Raw genomic sequence first — 20602 nt, 5'->3', positions numbered from 1 at the left:
CAAGCTGAACAATGAATTTTCCTCATCAAAGTCATAATTTTCATCATCATTCTACCCAACATAGGATGCAAGAGGCAGTCTCCACCCTGGATTCAATGTACTGGGACCACAAATTAATGTGTTTTTTTTTTTTTTAACAAAGGTTATGTCCTTATATCCCTGTTCTCCTCCCAATTACCCTGAGAGTCCTCCTTAGTCTGTGAATTTCAAAATCTTTCCACTCCCAGTCTTTTGTAATGGTCCCTGTGCTTTTCTGTAATGGTCTCTCTAGCTTCTGGGTTTCTGCTTCCATCAGTTTTCATATACCACAGTGTCCATCTATTTCCCTGGAGCTGCTTGTCAGGGTAGCAGTGAGATGAGTTCTCTCCCACTGAGCAACAGGCTTCATGTCCAATCAGAGGGCAGTTAATTATCTGCAAAGGCTGTGTGCCACTATTTCACATGTGTGTACTTTTGTACTTTTGGCCTTGCTGTTGTAGTGCATAGCTTGCAGAGTCCACTGCTTATTCACAGTACAGATGACAATTATGTCCCAGAAGATTCCATAGTATTTCCCAATATTGTAAGTGCTTGCCAGGAGAAAACTAGCTTCTCTTTTAGTTCCAGGGAGGTTTCTCAGTGTCCTGTGTTGGCACCTTGTGGTGTGTTCAGCCAAAAGAGTCTTACCTTTTAGATCTGGTGTGTAACAAGTGCTTTGGAAATGATCTGTGTTATCTTGGGGACAGCATGGGTCTCCCTGACCAATAGCTCACTGTAGATGATAAACCCAATTCTGGTCCTGGGATTTAGCCTGAGTCCATGGATTTGGGGTTAAGCTTTCTCCACCTTTTACAGGGCATTTTTGTCCATACGGCCCCGTACCCCAATATTGTGTTGTATCTTTTAGAATGGTATCCATTAGTAGAGTTTCTATGGTAATGATACACCTAGTTTTGTGTAATTCCTTTTCCCTTCCCTTACTTCAAGACCCTCCAATCCCATATATCCTTTCCCTCCAAAGTCTATCAGGTATGTATGTCCTTTCTTCCTTCATTTCCGCCTTCTCCTGGTCTCATTCTAGTTATATGTCCATATTCCTGATGTTTACACCAATTTACAACTCAACTCTAGCTGATTCAAGTTAAGAATGGCATATGAGTGAAAACAGGGGACATTGCAAGTTTTCATTCCCAACAGAAGTGAATAAAGACTGTACTTTCGCAACATTTGTCATTTAATTTTTGTTGATGGTTGCCATCCTGACTGGAGTATATTAGACTCTCATTTTATTTCTACTTCCTCCATGAATAAAGATGTTTAAATATTTCTTTGAGGTGAGTATTAGCCATTTCTTCCTTTGAGCGTCTCTTTTCAATTCTCTGCCCCAATTTTTACTGCTGTCTGCCCCAATTTATACTGGATTCCTTTATTTATTTACTTTTCGTGATTAGCTTTTTCACTTCTTTGTAAATTCTAAATATTAGACCTCTGCTAAAGGTATTGCTGGTGAATATTCTCTCATTCTGTAGATTATTGGCTCTGTTGATGGTTTGTCTGTACAATAGGTTTTTAGTTTCATGGGATCCCACTGGTTGAGTGACTCATTTCTTGGGATATTAGAATCTTATTTAGAAAGTCTTTCCTCACACTTGTATCTTGTGTTCTATTTTTTCTTCTTATTGTTTTAGAGTTTCGGGTCTTATAGTGAGGTCCTTAATCCATTTGAACTTGATTTTGTGCAGGGTGAGAAATGTGGGTTAACATTGATTCCTCTACATGTGATTATCCAATTTTTCCAGCGCTATTTGTTGAAAATTCTGTCTTTTCTCCAGTGCATGTTTTTGGCCCATTTGTCAAAGATCATATTCCTGTAGTTGTTTGAACTTAGACCTGGTTCTTCTATTCTATTCTATGTCTGCTTTTGTGCCAGGGTTTATCAATCTTACTGTATTTTATATTTGAAGAACTAGCTCTTTGTTTCATCAGTTTCTATTTTTGTAATATAGGCATTAGTGCTATAAACTTTTATAATTGCCTTCATTGTGTTCCATAAATTTTGGCAAGTTGTGTTTTCATTGTCAGTCAGTTCTATAAATTAATTTTTATTTCTTCAACAGTCTGTTAATGGCTTAATAGTGAGTTGTTCAATTTTTAGAAGTTTGCATGTTTTCTGTTGTTACTGTTGATGTCTAGCTTTATTGAATTATGGTGAGATTAAATGCAGGAGTTATGTCCATTTTCCTGAATTTGTAGAGACATGTTTTATGCCCTAATATATGATCTATTTTAGATAAGATTCCATTAGCTGCTAAAAATGTGTATTCTGTACAGCTAAGGTGGTGGAATGTTACAGAGATTTCTGTAAAGTTCAATTTATCTATGGTGTTGTTTGGTTTCCTTAGTTCTCCATTTATTTTCTGTTTAGATGATGTGTATATTGATGATAGTGAGATATTAAAGTCTCTCACTATTATTGTATTGTGGTTTATATCTGGTTTATTGTCTAGTAGATTTTACTTTATAAACTTAGGTGCCCCAGTGTTTGGTGTATATAAGTTTATGATGGTAGTATCCTTTTATTGAATTTTTCCTTTAATGAATAAGAAGTTCTTTGTTTGGCCTTGTTCTTTTGGTTTAAAGTCTATTTTGTCAGATAATAGTACAGCCACACCTGTTTATTTCTTTTTACCATTAACTTCAAATATCTTTTTCCATCCTTATATCCCAAAGTATTGTCTATTTTTAATGGTAAGAGAGGTTTTTTATGGATGAATGGATCCAATTTTCTGGTCAAGGCTGTTATCCTGTGTCTTTTGATTGGGGAGTCTATTAAAGTTCAGTTATAATTGTGAAGTATGAGTTAATACCTGTTGAGTTGAAAGCTTTGTGGAATTTCGTGTTTTCTTTATCTTTATATGCTTTTATGCCTGTTTTGGTTATTTCTTTTTTTTTTAATTTTTTTTGCTTTTTCGAGGTGGGGTCTCACTCTAGCTCAGGCTGACCTGGAATTCACTATGTCGTCCGCAGGGTGGCCTTGAACTCACGGCGATCCTCCTACCTCTGCCTCCCGAGTGCTGGGATTAAAGGCGTGCGCCACCACGCCCGGCGTTTTGGTTATTTCTTTTACACTCCTGTAGCCTTGTGTGTTTGTCCATTCCTTTAGTGTGGAGTATTCTATGCAATGTTCTCTGACATATTGTGGAAAGTTTTTCTTTTGCCTATTATGAGAGAAAATTTGGAGCGTATACTAGCATTGGTTAGCAACCATGGTCTTTTAGCTTTTGGAATACTCTAGTTTAAGTTCTTCTGCCTTTTAGATTTTCCATTAAAAAATCTGGGTTAACTCTGGTGGACTCACCATTGTATGTAATGAGCTGTCTCTATCTTGCAGGGGTTTTTTTTGTTTGTTTGTTTGTTTGTTTTGTTTTTGTTTTTTTTAATTATTTAAGACCTTTATTAACAGGTGCTTGCAGTTTGTTGCCTTTTTAAAAAAAAAATCAAGTCGTAAACTTTTTATTACAAATTAAAACTGAAATTCTCAAAAATCTCAACTTGACCAGGTATGAAACAATTTAAAAACCTTTAAAGGTATGTTGAGGCAAACCAGGCTTTTTAAAAAACACGTTTGTCATTACCAAAAAGTGACAACTTTAGGTAAAAATAATAAAAACCCCATGCTGCATAGTCAATGCAGATAGTTCTAGTTTATCTGGTCAATGGGCAAAAAGCAAGCACTTAAGGTCTTCAGCCCCAATCTTTTGTTCATTTCTTATTGCTGGAATTTCATATTCAGTTCTTCTTGTTGGATAACTAAACCGGATGATGGTATATATGGTAAGCCGGCATTTACTCAGCCCCACCCTGCTCATCTTCCTGAGGGGAAGAATTTTCAGCTGGTGGATCGGCTGCTTTTGTCTCTTTGCCATCTTGTTGTTTAGGGTTCTCTGGGCGTCTGTGTTGGTAATTGAAGTTGCCGAGGTACCGACGTTGAGGTGGCTGCTGACCTTGGGTGTCATCTCCTTGATTTTCCTTGCCCTCTTCATTGCCATCCTCTCTGGGCTGTCTTTGGGGAGGAGGACCCCTGCGGAATCGTGGTCTATAACCCCGATACTATTCTGTCTCACTGGTCTACCTTGCTCTCCTGCACCCTGGTTGTCAGCACCCTCCATCACTTCTCCCTGTACAGGAGGGTTGGAATACTGTGGTCGACGCCCATAGGGCCTCCTCATGTTACTACATGGGAACGTTAAATTAACGAAGGCCTGCGGTAGGGTCTGCGTTGTGGGGCCTGTCCTTCAGGAGTGCTCTCCGATCCTTCATTCTTTTCCCCACTCTCACTATTCTGGTAATTCTGCTGGTAATTGCGTGGAGGACCCTACGACGTGGATAGCATCTATAATGATTAAGGTCTGCTGCATATTTACTGCCTTGAACTGGACCTCCACCAGGGCCTGTAACATTTGCTGTTTCTGCACCCTTTTCTCCTTCAACAACATCAAACTCCACAGTCTCTCCATTTCCTGCACTGCGAAGGTACTTCCTGGGGTTATTCTTTTTTATGGCAGTCTGGTGTACAAACACATCTTTCTGTTGATGAAACCATATCCATACCTTACATTGAACCATTTTACTGGTCCCCAAACCTTCGTTGCAATGACCTTCTTGTCCCCGCCTGCAGGCGCCGCCGATGTGAGGCCGCCCGGGCCGCCGCTCCCTGCGCCGCTGCCCGTAGTGCGGGGCTGGGTGTCGGCGGCGCTGAGGGCCGGGGCGGCGGGGCGGGGGCGGCGGCGGGCGGCTGCTGGGTCTCGCCTCGCTGCTCATGGTTGCGGTGAGGTGACTGGGGCCGGCTGCGGCAGCTGCTGCTCCTCCCAGGGTGTGATGGTTACTAGGCCGGCAGCGGCCGTGGGGCTGCTCAGGGCTCTCTGGGGTCCGCTCTCCGCTCCCGCTACCTATCGAACTCTATCTTGCAATTTTTAGTGCACCCATTCTTATCCTTTTTTTAAATTTAATTTTAATTTAATTTAACTTAATTTATTTATTTCAGAGAGGGAGAGAAATAGACAGGGAGGGGGAAAGAGAGAGAGAGAGAGAATGGGTGTGTTAGAGCCTCCAGCCACTGCAAATGAGCTGCAGATGAGTGTACCTCCTTGTGAATCTGGGTTATGTGGGTCCTGGGGAATCAAATGTGGTCCTTTGGCTTTGCAGGCAAGCCCCTTAACCACTAAGCCATCTCTCCAACCATGGTGTTCTAATTATATGATATGGGAACCCTCCCCTGGTCCTGTCTATTTGGTGTTCTATGCAAAATATTTTTATGGGAGAGAGAGAGAGAGCGCGAACCCACACCAGGTCCTGAAAATGAACTCCATATGCGTGCACGCCTTGTGGTGCATGTGTAACATTGCTACTTGGCTACATGTACATGGATCGGGAGATTTGAACATAAATAAGTTCTTAGGCTTAACAGGCAAGTGCCTTAACAACTAAGCCTTCTCTCCAGCCTTACTGCTAAATTTTAAGCAAAATAAAATTATTACCTTGTGATAGGCAAACCCCAATCCTAAGAAAGCAAGACACCAAACAAAGAAATCTTAACCAATAATTCATAGTTCCATAATTGAAGCAGCTATTGCAAACCTGGAGGAAACTTCAACCGTAGAATTAAAAAAATGAAGCCCTGATATGCATATTAAACAAACTTAATGAAGCCATGAAAAAACTGGCTGGATGAAAAAATAGAAGAAAATCAATAAAAACAGCCTACAATAGGATTTAAAGCATGGGTGAATGAAGAAAATCAACAACAGGAATTTAAGAGATGTGTTCAAACGTGGCTGAAGGAAATGGAAGCAAATCATAAAAATTCAATACACATTAAGAAAATTGAGGAAAATCAAAAAAGAACTTTCTTGTAGATAAGGGAAATTGAAAAGAATCAACAAAAATGAAGTGGAACAAACTCAACAATGATATAACCAAATACAGGCAAAAATTCCAAGAAACAACAAGCAAGTCAAATCAAGCAAATGAAATGACTCTTTTCAAAGCCTCTTAAGAAACACTCACTGATAAAGAAGACCATGTGGAGAATGGACTGTCAGACCTTCCATGTGGAGGATGGAAATTCTGGCCAGGCATGGCGGCGCTTGCCTTTAATCCCAGCACTTGGGAGGCAGAAGTAGGAGGATTGCCATGAGTTTGAGGCCACTCTTAGACTACATAGTGAATTACAGATCAGTCTGGGCCAGAGTGAGATTCTGCCTAAAAAAAAGAAAAAGGACGGATGGACATTCTCAACTCCCAATAGAAGATGGATTATCAGAACTCCCATGTACAAGATGCACTATCACAACTTCTGTGTGGAGAATGGATTACAAGATCTCCTCTCATGTTGAGGATGGACTATCAGAAATTCTCCATTGTAGAACATGGACTACCAGAACTCCCATGTGGAGAATCATCTATCAGAAACCCTACGTGCAGCATGAACTATGTGGACTCCCATGTGGAGGCTGTACTATAAGAACTTCCATAAGGAGGATGGACTATCAGAACTTCTGTGGGGAGGACTGAGAATCATAGTTCCTGCCATGTGGATGATGAATTATCAGAATTCCCATGTGGAGAGCAGCGGCTTCTTATCAGAACAGTAACTCTTCTTCTCACCAGAAAGTTCTGCTTCTCCATAGGTGCCTTCTGTGTGCTTCTCATGGAGCTGATTACCAGCTTCCTTGGAAGAAGAGTAGACAATATTTATAATGTGGATAATAAGATATAATTTATTTAACTTCAAAAACTAGGTTTTAATGCTACACTTTTACTTGAATCTGGTATATGAATTTACACAACAGAATTTGAATGGCCCAAGAACATGATGCCATCTTGCCTTACCATGAAGTGATGAAAGCTCTGGAAGAGTCAAAGATTAGTCAGTTCAAAACATCTTGCTTTTGATACAATTATAGATTTCTAGTTTGGCAGTGATGAAGTGATTAACACAGTCATTGAGCTCTATGATAGTGTAAGTTAAATTTGAAATATGTGATAAAGAAATAGAGTCATATAGTCTTTTTATTTTGTCTTATATTCAGTGTTATGATTAAGGAGTTCATATATAACATATATTTGACAGAATACTATTTTCACTGATGTGTGAAAAGTTTCCTTTGTCTCACATTTTCGCCAACATGCATCTTTTATTTTATCTAGAACTCTTTAGCTGAGTATTATAAGATGATATATATATATATATGTGTGTGTGTGTGTGTGTGTGTGTGTGTACATATATGTATGTATGTATGTATGTATGTATACATGGCTGGAGAGATGGCTTAGTGGTTAAGCACTTGCCTGTGAAGCCTAAGGACCCCAGATTGAGGTCTCCAGAACCCATGTAAACCAGATGCGCAAGGTGGCACATGCATCTGGAGTTTGTTTGCAGTGGCTAGAGACCCTGGTGTGCCCATTCTCTCTCCCTCTTTTTCTGTCTGTCGCTCTCAAGTAAATAAATAAAAATAAACAAAACAATTATATATATATATATATATATATATATATATATATATATATATGAATGATATGTAACTCTCATATAATGTGATCATATGGCATGTAAAAATTCTTAACATAGTGTAAATTTCTATACTATGTATTATATTGAATTCTAAGCAACAATTTTATTTATAAATATTAGATTTGAAAAGACAATTTTGCTGGGAATATTAGTTTGGATTGGCAGCCATGGTCTTTTAGACTCTGAAATACTTCATTCCAAGCCTTTCTGAAAAAGATAGCACAGAAAGTTTCTATATACTCTTATGTAGTTTCTGTTAATGTAAGCATATTTGTCAAAATGAATTCACTGTTAACTGAATTGTAGACTATTCTGGTTTCACCAGTGTCTACATCCACACCTTTTCTGTTCCAATATACCCCTTGGACCATAGGGATTTGAAGGATCTGAGCAGTAGATATGCATTATTTCTAGATTTTAGAAGTCCAATTAGTAAAACAACAGAAAAGTCACCAACAACTGGAGACTGAGAAATTCACTATTAAACAATGAATGGATGGTCAAAGAAAGTCCAAAAGGAAGTCCATAACTAGAGCAGAATAATTCCACCAAAAAGCTCCTGAAAGTGAAAAATTCTTTCAGCAAAGTGGTAGGATGTAAAAATCAACACACAAAATCAGTAACCTTTACAAATGCCAATGACAAATATATGGAGAAATAAATCAAATAACAGCTGGGCATGGGGGAGGCAGAGGTAGGGAATCACATGCGCTTAAGGCCAGCCTGAGACTATATAGTGAATTCCAGGTCAACCTAGACTAGGACTAGACATTACTTTGAAAAAAAAAAAATCAAATATCTAGGAATATCCTTAGCCAAGGAAACGAAAGACCTCTACAATAAAAACATAAAAACAGAGTGTGCCCAACTCCCAGATCCCCAGCTCTGGAGAGTACATGTGCAGGGTCAGAGCACCCTGGTCCCTTTACCACCTCCCATTTCCCTGGTCCCAGTACCCTTGCTGCTGGCTTGGGGCTGCCTGGACTGTGTGGGCATGCTGCTGAAGCAGGCACTTTGCTATGCCTTACTGATTGACTTGCTCCTGGGTCCCCCATGCGTGGATTGCCCGCCATGGAGGGGGCATGCACAGAGCTCCTGTTTCTTTCCACACTTCCCAGTTCCCTGGTCTCAGCACTACTGCTGCTGGCTTGGGGTGGCCTGGTCCCTGTGTGTGTGCTGTGGAAGCAGGCTTTTTGGTCTGGATTAGTGATTGTCCTTTCCTTGGGTCCCCAAATCCTTGCTCCCCTGAGCACAGACCACTGTAGAATCTAGCTTTTGCCTCTGGCTCCCCAGTTTCCTGGTTTCTGGTTCCTCAACTCCCGGTTCCCTTGTGCTTTGCACGTGGAGTGAGTAGGCCAGTTTCCCACTTCCCAGTTCCCTGGGGACCTTTGATGTACTTGCAATCTCCACAATCTGCACATTCATGGTTATGGGCCCATCCTGTTCACATTTAAAATAGACCACTTGGGGACTTCCAGGTAAGATGGCAACGTAGGAACCACGACAAAGCAGCCTGGGGCAGGGGGGGGGGTAGACCAAAGAAACCTCAGCAAAATACACACTTTTACTAAAAAGTGAGGTGTATAGGAAATTGAAGCAACAGTGGAGAAGTAGAAGAGATCCAGAGCATGCAGAGCCCGCACATGCTGGCAAAAGCAGCACTGGCAGCTCTGCCAACCACAGCAGTGGCACACCAGAAAGCCGCCAGACTGGGATCGAGCTGCAGGAAAAGCCAGGTACGGGGGGTTTTCCACTCATACTGGTGCTCTCTGCAACTCAGGAAACGTGAAGGGTGAGCAGCAGAGAGCAGCGGAGGAGCAGACCACGAGGTAGAAGAACACGTGGAACAGCAGAAATCCAGAGCAGCTGCAGCTCCCTCCCCTCCCCCACCACCTGAGCCCAGCTCCAGCAAACAGAGCAGGGGTCCGAGGACCCAACCATGCCAACTTGGGCCGACAGCGGGACCCAAGCAGGAGCAAAGTTCAGCAGCAACATCAGCGGCTCAGGCACCGGTAACAGCGGCCCCAGCAGCAGTAGACCCACTAGCGGCAGCAGCAGCAGACCCAGCAGCAGCAGCTTCAGTGGCAGCAGTGGCAGTAGACCCAGCTTCAGCAGCAGCAGTGGTTCCAGAAGTGGAAGCTACAGCAGCAGCAGCACAAGCAGCAATAGCGGTGGACCCAGCAGCAGCAACTTCAGCTGCTGACAGACCCAGCAGAGGCAGCTTTAGCAGGAGCAGTTCCAACCAGCAGTGGTGCTGATCTGCAGGGCCACAGTTACCAGGCTCGGTTTGCCCCACAGGAAAAGCCAGTGCTCAGCTCCAGAAATCAGAACAGCAGCCCGACGACCCAGGCAGCAACTTTACTGAGACCAAAATCATCCAAGGTAACGAACAAGGAAGGGTCTCACTTGGTCACAAGCTGACTTGGATCCCTCAACAGACCAGAAATTTTAAACTCTATGTTGATAGAGGATGTGGTTGTTATAATAACTACTCTGACATACATTATTTGGCCTGTTTTGATTTGAATGGGTACAGTGTTTAGAATCTACCTGTATTTTATTCCACTCAGCCTACTCGAATACTCCCATAGCAGGGAAACTCAACCCCTAGGAGCACCTTTGTAGATACTCTGAGAGTCTTAAGAGCCACACCTAACACCTTAAGCTCCTACCCTGAAAATATATAACATCAAATCAATTGATACAGCTAAGAATACCCAGCTAGCTAGAAAATCCATGCATTAACTTAATCCAAGATGCAAAAATATATATATTTTCACACAAGAAACATTAAAAAGCAAGATGATATAAATCCACCTAAAAGTATTAATGCATCAGAAATTACCTCCAGTGAGAACAAGTTAGAGGAAATGCCTGAGAAAGATTTCAAAAGAATCATTGTAAATATGTTCAAAGAAGTCAGAGAACAACTCAAAGGAGTCAAAGAGGAACTTAAAGAGGAAACCAAAGGAATCAAAGAAGATGCAGGACACCAATTTCATGAAATAAAGAAGACAATACAACACATAAATAAGGAAATAGAAATAATAAAGAAAAACCAGTCAGAATTGCTAGCAATGAAGAACACAGTTAATGAAATAAAAAACTCTGTAGAAAATCTCACCAGTAGGATGGATGAAGGAGAGGACAGAATATCTAAGCAAGAAGACCAGGTGGCAGGTCTAATGCAGTCCAACAAACAGAAAGACAAACTTATAGAAAAGTATGAGTGGGAATTTCAAGATATTCGGAACACTATGAAAAGATCCAATATAAGAATTCTGGGCATAGTAGAAGGAGAAAAATTCCCCTCCAAAGACATAGTAGGCGTCTTTTACAAAATGAAAGAAAATTTCTCCCAAATTGGGAAACAGGTGCCAATGCAGATACAGGAAGCCTTTAGAACCCCAGAAAGACAAAACCTGGAAAGAAGCTCTCCTTGCCATATTATAATCAAACTTCCAAACACACACACCAAAGAAAAAATATTGAAAGCAGTTAGAGAGAAAAATCAATTACCTACAAAGGCAAGCCCATCAGGATTATTCAACACAAACTTTTAAAGCCAGAAGGGCTTGGAGTGATAATATTCCAAGTTCTGAAAGATAACAATTGTCAACCAAGGTTACTTTATCCTGCCAAGCTATCTATTCAAATAAATGGAGAAATAAGGAAATTCCAAGACAAAAGCAGGCTAAAGGAGTATTTGAAGACAAAACCAGCTCTACAGAAAATACCTGATAGGATCCTCCATGTTGAAAAAAAAGGGAATCACACATATAAGGAACCTGGAAAAAACAAGCAATACTCATATAATGGTTAACACAAGAATGCAAAGGTAGAACCGGAACAACAACAACAACAAAAAATGGCAAATATAAATACATACCTTTTAGCAATATCTCAATATCAATACCTCAATGCCCCAACCAAAAGATATAGGTTTGCAGACTGGGTTAAAAAGCAGGATTCTACAATTTGTTGTCTCCAAGAACATCCTTTCTATAAAGGATGGACATTATCTTAGGGTGAAAGTTTGGAAAGAGGTGTTTCAAGCAAATGGGCCTAGAAAACAAGCAGGGGTTGCTATCCTAACATATGACAAGGCAGACTTCAATCCAACATTAGTCAAAAAAGATAAGGAAGGTCACCTTTATATTGATTAAGGGCACACTCCAACAGGAGGACATTACAATCCTAAACATATATGCACCTACCATGAAGGCTCCCAAATTCACCAAAAAACCCTATTAGAACTAATGTCACAGATAACACCAAGCAGAGTGGTGGGTGACTTTAACACCCCACTCTCATCAATTGACTGGTCATCCCGGGAAAAAAATAAACAGAGAGGCATCTGGACTAAATGAGGTCATAGAAGGAATGGACTTAGATATATACAGGACATTTCATCCAAAGGCTGCAGAATATATATTCTTTTCAGCAGCACATGGAACATTCTCTAAAATAGACCATATATTAGGACACAAAGCAAATCTTAACAAATTCAGGAAAATTGAAATAATTCCTTGCTTTCTGTCTGACCACAATGGAATTAAACTAAAATCAGTAGTAAGAAAGACTATAGAGCATGCACAAAATCATGGAAACTAAAAAATACACTACTAAAGGAGGAATGGGTAAATGAAGAAATCAAGAAGGACATCAAAAAATTTATAGAGTCAAATGATAATGAGAACACAGCATACCAAAATCCCTGGGCACAATGAAGGCAGTTCTAAGGGGTAAATTTATAGCTTTTAGTGCCTATATTAAGAAATTAGAAAGGTCGCAAGTAAAGAACTAATGCTTCACCTTAAAGCCTTGGAAAAAGAAGAGCAAGGCAAACCAAAAGTCAGTAGATGGGAAGAAATAATAAAGATTAGGGCAGAAATCAATGAAATAGAAACTAAAATAGCAATCCAAAGAATCAATGAAACAAAGAGTTGGTTCTTTGAAAGGATAAAAAAGATTGATAAACCCTTAGCAAATCTGACCAAAAGAAAGAGAGAAAAGACACAAATTAATAAAATCAGAGATGAAAAAGGGAACTTCACAACAGATTCCAGAGAAATTTTAAAAAATCATATGAACATACTATAAAAGCATATACTCCACAAAGTATGAAAATCTGAAAGGAATGGATGATTTCCTTGATTTATATGACCTACCTAAATTAAATCAAGATGAGATTAACCAGTTAAATACACCTATAACAAGCATGGAGCTACAAACAGTTATCAATAATCTACCAACTAAAAAAAGCCCAGGCCCAGATGGATGCACTGCTGAATTTTACCAGACCTTTAAGGAAGAGCTAACACCATTGCTTCTTAAGCTTTTCCAAGAAATAGAAAAAGAAGGAATTCTACCAAACTCCTTCTATGAGGCCACCATCACCCTGATACCAAAACCAGTCAAAGAAAGACAATTACAGTCCAATCCCCTCATGGACATAGATGCAAAAATTCCCAACAAAATATTGGCAAACAGAATACAAGAGTATATCAAAAAGATCATTCACCCTGACCAAGTAGGCTTTATCCCAGAGATGCAGGGATGGTTCAACATATGCAAATCTATAAATGTTATACAATATATAAAAGGGTTGATGGACAAAAATCACGTGATAATCTCATTGGATGCAGAGAAAGCATTTGACAAAATCCAACATCCCTTCATGATAAAAGTCCTATAGAGACTGGGAATAGAAGGAATATATCTCAATATAATAGCTATTTATGACAAGCCTACAGCCAACATATTACTAAATGGGGAAAAACTGGAAGCTTTTCCACTAAAATCAGGAACAAGACAAGTGTGTCCACTGTCCCCACTTTTATTTAATATAGTTCTGGAAGTCTTAGCCATAGCAATAAGGCAAGAGACACACATCAAAGGGGTACAAATTGGAAAGGAAGAGATCAAGTTATCATTATTTGCAGATGACATGATTCAATACATAAAGGACCCTAAAGACTACTAGCAAACTGTTAGAGCTGATAAAAACCTACAGCCACATAGCAGGATACAAAATAAATACACAGAAATCAGTAGCCTTCATATATGCTAACAACAAACACACAGAGGATGGAATCAGAGAATCACTCCTGTTCACAATTGCATCAAAAAAAATAAAGTATCTTGGAATAAACCTAACCAAGGAAGTAAAGAATCTCTACAATGAGAACTTTAAAACACTCAAGCGAGAAATTGCAGAAGACACTAGAAAGTGGAGAATCATCCCCTGTTCCTGGATTGGAAGAATCAATATTGTGAAAATGGCAATCTTACCAAAATCAATCTACACATTTAATGCAATCCCTACCAAAATTCCAAAAGCATTCTTCATGGAAATAGAAAATGCAATCCAAAAATTCATTTGGAATCACAAAAAACCTCAAATATATAAAATAATACTGAGAAGCAAAAATAAGGCTGTTGGTATCACCATACCTGATTTTAACCTATACTACAGAGCCATAGTAACAAAAAACAGCATGGTACTGGCACAAAACAGACATAAAGATCAGTGGAACAAAATAGAGGACCCAGATGTAAGTCCAGATAGCTATAGCCACCTGATATTCAATAAAAATGCCAAAAATACTCATTGGAGAAAAGACAGCCTCTTCAGTAAATGGTGTTGGGAAAACTGGATACATATCTGCAGAAGGATGAAAATAGATTCTTCTCTCTCACCATGCCCAAGAATTAAGTCCAAATGGATTAAAGACCTTAACATCAGACCTGAAACTCTGAAACTGCTAGAGGAAAAAGTAGGGGAAACCCTTCAACATATTGGTCTTGGCAAAGACTTTCTGAGTACAACCCCAATTGTTCAGGCAATGAAACCACAGATTAATCACTGGGACCTCATGAAATTGCAAAGATTTTGCACTGCAAAGGATACAGTGAAAAAAGTAAAGAGGCAACCAACAGAATGGGAAAAAAATCTTTGCCAGCTTCATATCTTATAGAGGATTAATATCTAGGATATACAAAGAACTCAAAAAGTTAAATAATAAGGAATCAAATAAGCCAATCAAAAAAATGGGCTTTGGAGCTAAGTAGAGCATTCTCAAAGGAAGAAATACAAATGGCATATAATCATCTAAAAAAATGTTCTACTTCACTAGCCATCAGGGAAATGCAGATTAAAACTACATTGAGATTCCATCTCACCCCTGTCAGATTGGCCACCATCATGAAAACAAATGATCATAAATGTTGACGGGAATGTGGAAAAAGAGGAACCCTTCTACACTGCTGGTGGGAATGTAATCTGGTCCAGCCGTTGTGGAAATCAGTGTATAGGTTCCTAAAACATCTAAAGGTTGATTTACCATATGACCCAGCTATAGCACTCCTAGGCACATATCCTAAGGACACATCTCATTTCCTTAGAAGTACGTGCTCAACCATGTTTATTGCTGCTCAATTTATAATAGCTGGGAAATGGAACCAGCCTAGATGTCCCTCAACTGATATGTGGATAATGAAGTGTGGCACATTTATACAATGAAGTTCTACTCAGTGGGAATGAAAATTGAAGCTATGAAATTTGCAGAAAAATGGATGGACCTGGAAAGGATTACTAAGTGAGGTAACCCAGGCCCAGAAAGCCAAGCGCCACATGTTCTCTCTCATATGTGGATACTAGCTACAGATGATTAGGCTTCTGCATGAGGGGATTGGTCTGTAATTTTCTTCCTTTGCCTGGTTTTGAGATCAGGGTGATGATGGCCTCATAGAAGGAGTTTGGGCTTCTGCATTAGTAGCAAAGGCCAGTAAATTAAAAAGGAGACATAAAGGGAAGAGAAAGAAAGGGAAGCAGGTACTTAATCGGTTGATATTGTATATATGTAAGTATAATGATGGAGATGGGGAGGTAATATGATGGAAAATGGAATTTCAATGGGGAAAGTGGGAGGGGGGGTGGAGGGAATTACCATGGGACTTTTTTTAATAATCATGGAAAATGCTAATAAAAATTTAAAATAAAAAAAATAGACCACTCACTGAAGATCCTACAGGGACAAATAGTTCCTCCTCTCTATCTGGAGAGCTTAAGGTTGAATTCTTCATGTTCTTTCCAATGATTTTAGATGGACAGTTAGACCACAACACACACATCAAAAAAAAAAAAAAACAAGACACCAAAAGTCAGAAAACTGTGAGATATCCACTAAGGATCCCTAGTCCCACAATGGAAGCCTCCAAAGAAATCAGAAAATGAATCTGAAAATGAAAATACAAAAAGATATGTGAACATGATCAAAAGAATTGCTGAACTGGAAGCAACTGATCAAAACAACAAAAATTACATAAATGAAATTGAACAGAATCATCTCTTAAAACACTCAGCTTTTGTCACTAGACTTAACTTAATTGGAGAAAGCCAGAGAAGACATGATCAAATGTGAGAATGACTTCCAGGAAGCATCAAGAATAGACCTTGAACTGAAATTATACCTCAAAAGAGATACTGACATAATGTAAAATAACATAACAGAAAATAAAAATCAAATAGAGCCTTTAAAAACCTCTTTAGAACCCCTCACTTACAGAGTCATTCATGTGGAAGGTAGAACTTCTAACCTGGAAGACAAGGCAGAACAAATTGTTCAGGAGTCCAAAAACTGCTATGTTCAAATAAAAAACAAAACAAAACATGCAAACATAACATGAGTGAACTGTTGGATATCTTTATGTATGTAACCAAATATCTGGATCATCGGTATACCAGAAGGGGAAGAAATCCAGGCCAGAGGCATAGAGAACATATTTAACAAAACTATTGAAGAAAAATTTTCCCAATCTTGTAAAAGAGGTCCATCCAGATACAATAATTCCAGAGAACCCCAAACAGACAGGACCAAAGAAGAATCTCTCCAAGACACATCATAGATAAAACTCTTAACAATGAAAACAAAGAGTACTTTTAAGCAGCAAGAGAGAAACAAACTCACTACATACAAAGGCAGTTCCATCAGAATTACTCCAGATTTCTCAATTGCAACCCTGAAAGCCAGAAGGAACTGGAATAGAACACTTTAGAGTCTAAAAATCAATAGCTTCTAACCCAAGCTACTGTATCCAGCAAATGTATCCCTCATAATAGAAATGAAAACTTTCCATGAAAAAAAGCCAGCTTTATGAGTATATGAACACAAAACCAATCCTATAGAGAAAACTTCAGGAATAATCCACACAGAAGAGTCATACAACCAATCTGAAGAGGTTACAAGAAGATTACAGTAAACAAAACTAAACCAGACTCAAAAAAGTACAAAACCCACAAAAACATCAAACTCCATAAAGCACTCCATAATGAAAGGGATTAAATTGATCCTCCCAGTTACAACCTTAAACATTAATGATCTTAACTCACCCATCAAAAGACACAAGATAACAGGGTGGATCAGAAAAATGGGATCCTCCTACTGTCTTCAAGAAAACCATCTCACACTAAAGACAGACATTGCCTCAGGGTGAAAGTGTAGAAAATGATATTCCAAGCAAATGGAAGTAAGAAACAAGTGTTGCCATATTAATACTTGATAACATAAACTTCAAACCAAAAGTAAACTAAAAGGACAAAGAAGTCCACTTCTTACTCATCAAAGGAACAATCCAACATGAGGACATCACAATCACAAGTCTATATGCACAAAATACAGGTGCACCACAGTTTATAAAACAATATCTACTTGATAACAAAACACCAACATCATCATAGTTGGGGACTTCAATACCATCAACAGATAAATAATAGAGCTGAAAAAACTATAGATCAACTAGACTTAACAGACATCTACAGAACTTTCCATCCCAATTGATAAAATACACAATCTTCCTAGAAGCCATGTAACCTTCTCCAAAATAGATCATACTGTATGCCATAAAGCTTTCCTCCATAAATTCAGGAAAATTGATGTACCTTCATGCATCATATCACATCACCATGCTTTAAAGCTAGAAATTAACAGGAATTCCACCAGCCCCTTGAGACTGAATAACATACTTTTAAACAATGAATGGGTTATAGAAGAAATTAAAAAATAAATTTCTAGAATGGAATGATGATGGAAACACAACTTACCCAAACTTATGGGACACAATGAAGGCAGTCCTTTGGGGAAAATTCATAGCACTAAGTGCCTTCATAACAAAGACAGAGAGATCCCAAATTAATAACCTAATTTTCCACCTAAAGACACTGTAAAAACACGAGGAACCCAACCCTAAGATCTCCAGGTGGAAAGAAACAATCAAGATCAGAGCACAAATTACTTAATTGGAAACTAAGAAAACAATTAAGAAAAAAAAAATCAATGAAAGAAAGAGCTGGTTCTTTAAAAAAATAAACAATATTGATAATCCCTTGGCAAATTTGATCAAATGAAAAAAAGAGAAGTCTCAATTAATTTGAGAAAATCAGAAATGAAAAAGGAGAGGTCACAAACAGACATCATGAAATTGGAAGAATCATTAGGACATACTTCCAACCTCTACTCCATAAAATTGGATAACCTGGAAAAAAATGAATGAATTTCTAGACATACCACCTATGAAAACTAAACTCAGAGCAAACTAATCTCCTAAACAAACATGACTTTCATCAAGATTGAAAAGACAATCAAAACTTCCCCCAAAAGAAAAGTCCAGGACTGGATGACTTCTCAGCTGAACTCTACCAAACCTTTATTGAAGAAATGAAAATAATTTTTTTCAAACAGTTTCACATAATCAGAAAGCAGGGAATCCTTCCCAACTCCTTTTGTGAGTCACCCTAATACCAAAACTAGACAGAGATACAAGAAAAGAAAACTATAGGTCTATATCCATGATGACCTTAGATGCAAAGATCCTGAATAAAATCCTCATAAACCTATTTCAACAACACATCAAATCCATCCACCTTGATCAAGCATGATTCATCCTAGGGATGCAGAGGTTGTTGAACATATGGAAATCGGTCAACATAATATACCCTATAAATAATTTTAGTCACAGGAACCACACAATCACTTCAATAAATGCAGAGAGAACCTTTGACAACATACAACATCAGCCAGGCATGGTGGTGTACACCTTTAATCCCAGCACTTGGGAGGCAGAGATAGGAGGATCACCATGAGTTCAAGGCCACCCTGAGACTACATAGTGAATTCCAAGATCAGCCTGGTAAAACTCTACCTTGAAAAAGCAAAACAACAAAACAAAAAATACATCACTTCATAATAAAACACTGGGGAGAATGGACGTGGATGGGTTATATCTCAACACAATAAAAGCTATATGTATAGCACCTAAAACCCAAATAATACTTAATGGGGGAAAGACTCAAGGAGTTCCCACTGAGATCAGGAATAAGACAGTGGTGCCCACTATCACCACTTCTCTTCAACATAATGCTCAGTGTCCTAGCCCAATTAATAAAACAATAGAAAGAAATAAAAGATATACAAATTAGAAAGGAAGAAGTCAAATTAGCCTTATTTGCAGACAACATGATCCTATATGTAAGTGACCTGAAAGTCTCCATCTCAAACTTCTGAAGGATGGGCTGGAGAGATGGCTTAGCAGTTAAGGCACTTGCCTGCAAAGCCAAAGGACCCAGGTTTCAATTCCCTAGGACCCACATAAGCCATCTGGTGGTACAAGGTGGTGCATGCATCTGGAATTTGTTTGCAGTGAATGAAGGCTCTGGTGCATTCATTCTCTCTATCTGCTTTTTTCCTTCTCTCTTAAATAAATAGAATAAACTTAAAAGTGATTAATTCTTCTAGCAAAGAGGAAGGATACAAAATCAACACACAAAAATTAGTAGCCTTTCTATATGCAAAGGACAAATACCCAGAAAAAGTAATCAGCAAGGCTGTTCCATTTTCAATACACACACACACACACACACTTTGGAATAAAACTAACCAAGGATATTAAATACCTATATAATGAAAGCATAAAAGCACTCAAGAAATAAATTGAGGAGGACTTGAGACCTCCTATATTCTTGAATAGGCAGAATTAATATTGTGAAAATGGCAATTCTACCAAAAGCAATATACAGATTTGATGCAATATCAATAAAGATTACAGCATCATTCTTCACAGAGATATAAAAAGTGATCTCAAAATCCATATGGAATGGCAGCAGGCCTCAGATAGATAAAAATATCCTCAGTAAATGAAATGCCCCTGGAGGGGCATTTCACCATACCTGATCTGAAGCCATACTACAAAATCATAGTAACAAAACATCATGGTACTGGCATAAAAACAGAAACATAGGGCTGGAGAGATGGCTTAGCAGTTAAACGCTTGCTTGTGAAGCCTAAGGACCCTGGTTTGAGGCTTGATTCCCCAGGACCAACTTTAGCCAGATGCACAAGCGTCTGGAGTTCATTTGCAGTGGCTGGAGGCCCTGGTGTGCCCATTCTCTCTCTCTGCCTGTTTCTCTCTGTCTGCCACTTTCAAATAAATAAATGAAAATAAACCAAAAAATTAAATAAATAAAACCGAAACATAGATAAATGGAATAGAATTGAAGACCCAAACATTAGCTCAAGTAGCTACAGCTCAATATAAAACAGGAAACTCTTCAAAATAGGAGGAACTGTCTATGATATCAGAGTGGGAAAGACCTTCCTGAACAACACTCCAGTAGCCCAGGAAATTAAACAATATCTCAACCAATGGGATCTCATGAAGCTAAAAGCTTTTGCATAAGCATGCCATAAGCAGAGCCAATAGATTACCTATAGAATGGGAGGATGTTGCCATACCACTGGCAGAGGCCTTATATCTAGAATCTACAAAGAACTCAATAAACAATAAAAAAAATCAATCAATCCACTGAAGAAATGGGGTAGAGAACTGAATAGGGAGTTCTCAGACAGAGAAATACAAATGGATAACCCACACTGTTCAATATACCTAACCATCTGAGGAATACAAATTAAAGCAACTGTGAGGGCCAGAGAAATTGCTCAGCAGTTAAGGCATGTAGCCAAAGGACCCAGGTTTGATTCCCCAAGACCCACA

General features: G+C 38.8%; 1 pseudogene; it reads right to left on the bottom strand.

Moving 5' to 3' along the window:
* Positions 1–3825: 3825 nt before the first annotated feature.
* Positions 3826–8625, bottom strand: LOC101595373 (annotated as a pseudogene).
* Between the last annotated feature and the right edge of the window lie 11977 nt (positions 8626–20602).

Source organism: Jaculus jaculus, chromosome 12 (assembly GCF_020740685.1).
Source record: "Jaculus jaculus isolate mJacJac1 chromosome 12, mJacJac1.mat.Y.cur, whole genome shotgun sequence".
NCBI classification, from domain to species: Eukaryota; Metazoa; Chordata; class Mammalia; order Rodentia; family Dipodidae; genus Jaculus; species Jaculus jaculus.
The sequence above is the reverse complement of the archived record's forward strand: the minus strand, read 5'-3'. Positions and strand labels throughout refer to the sequence as shown.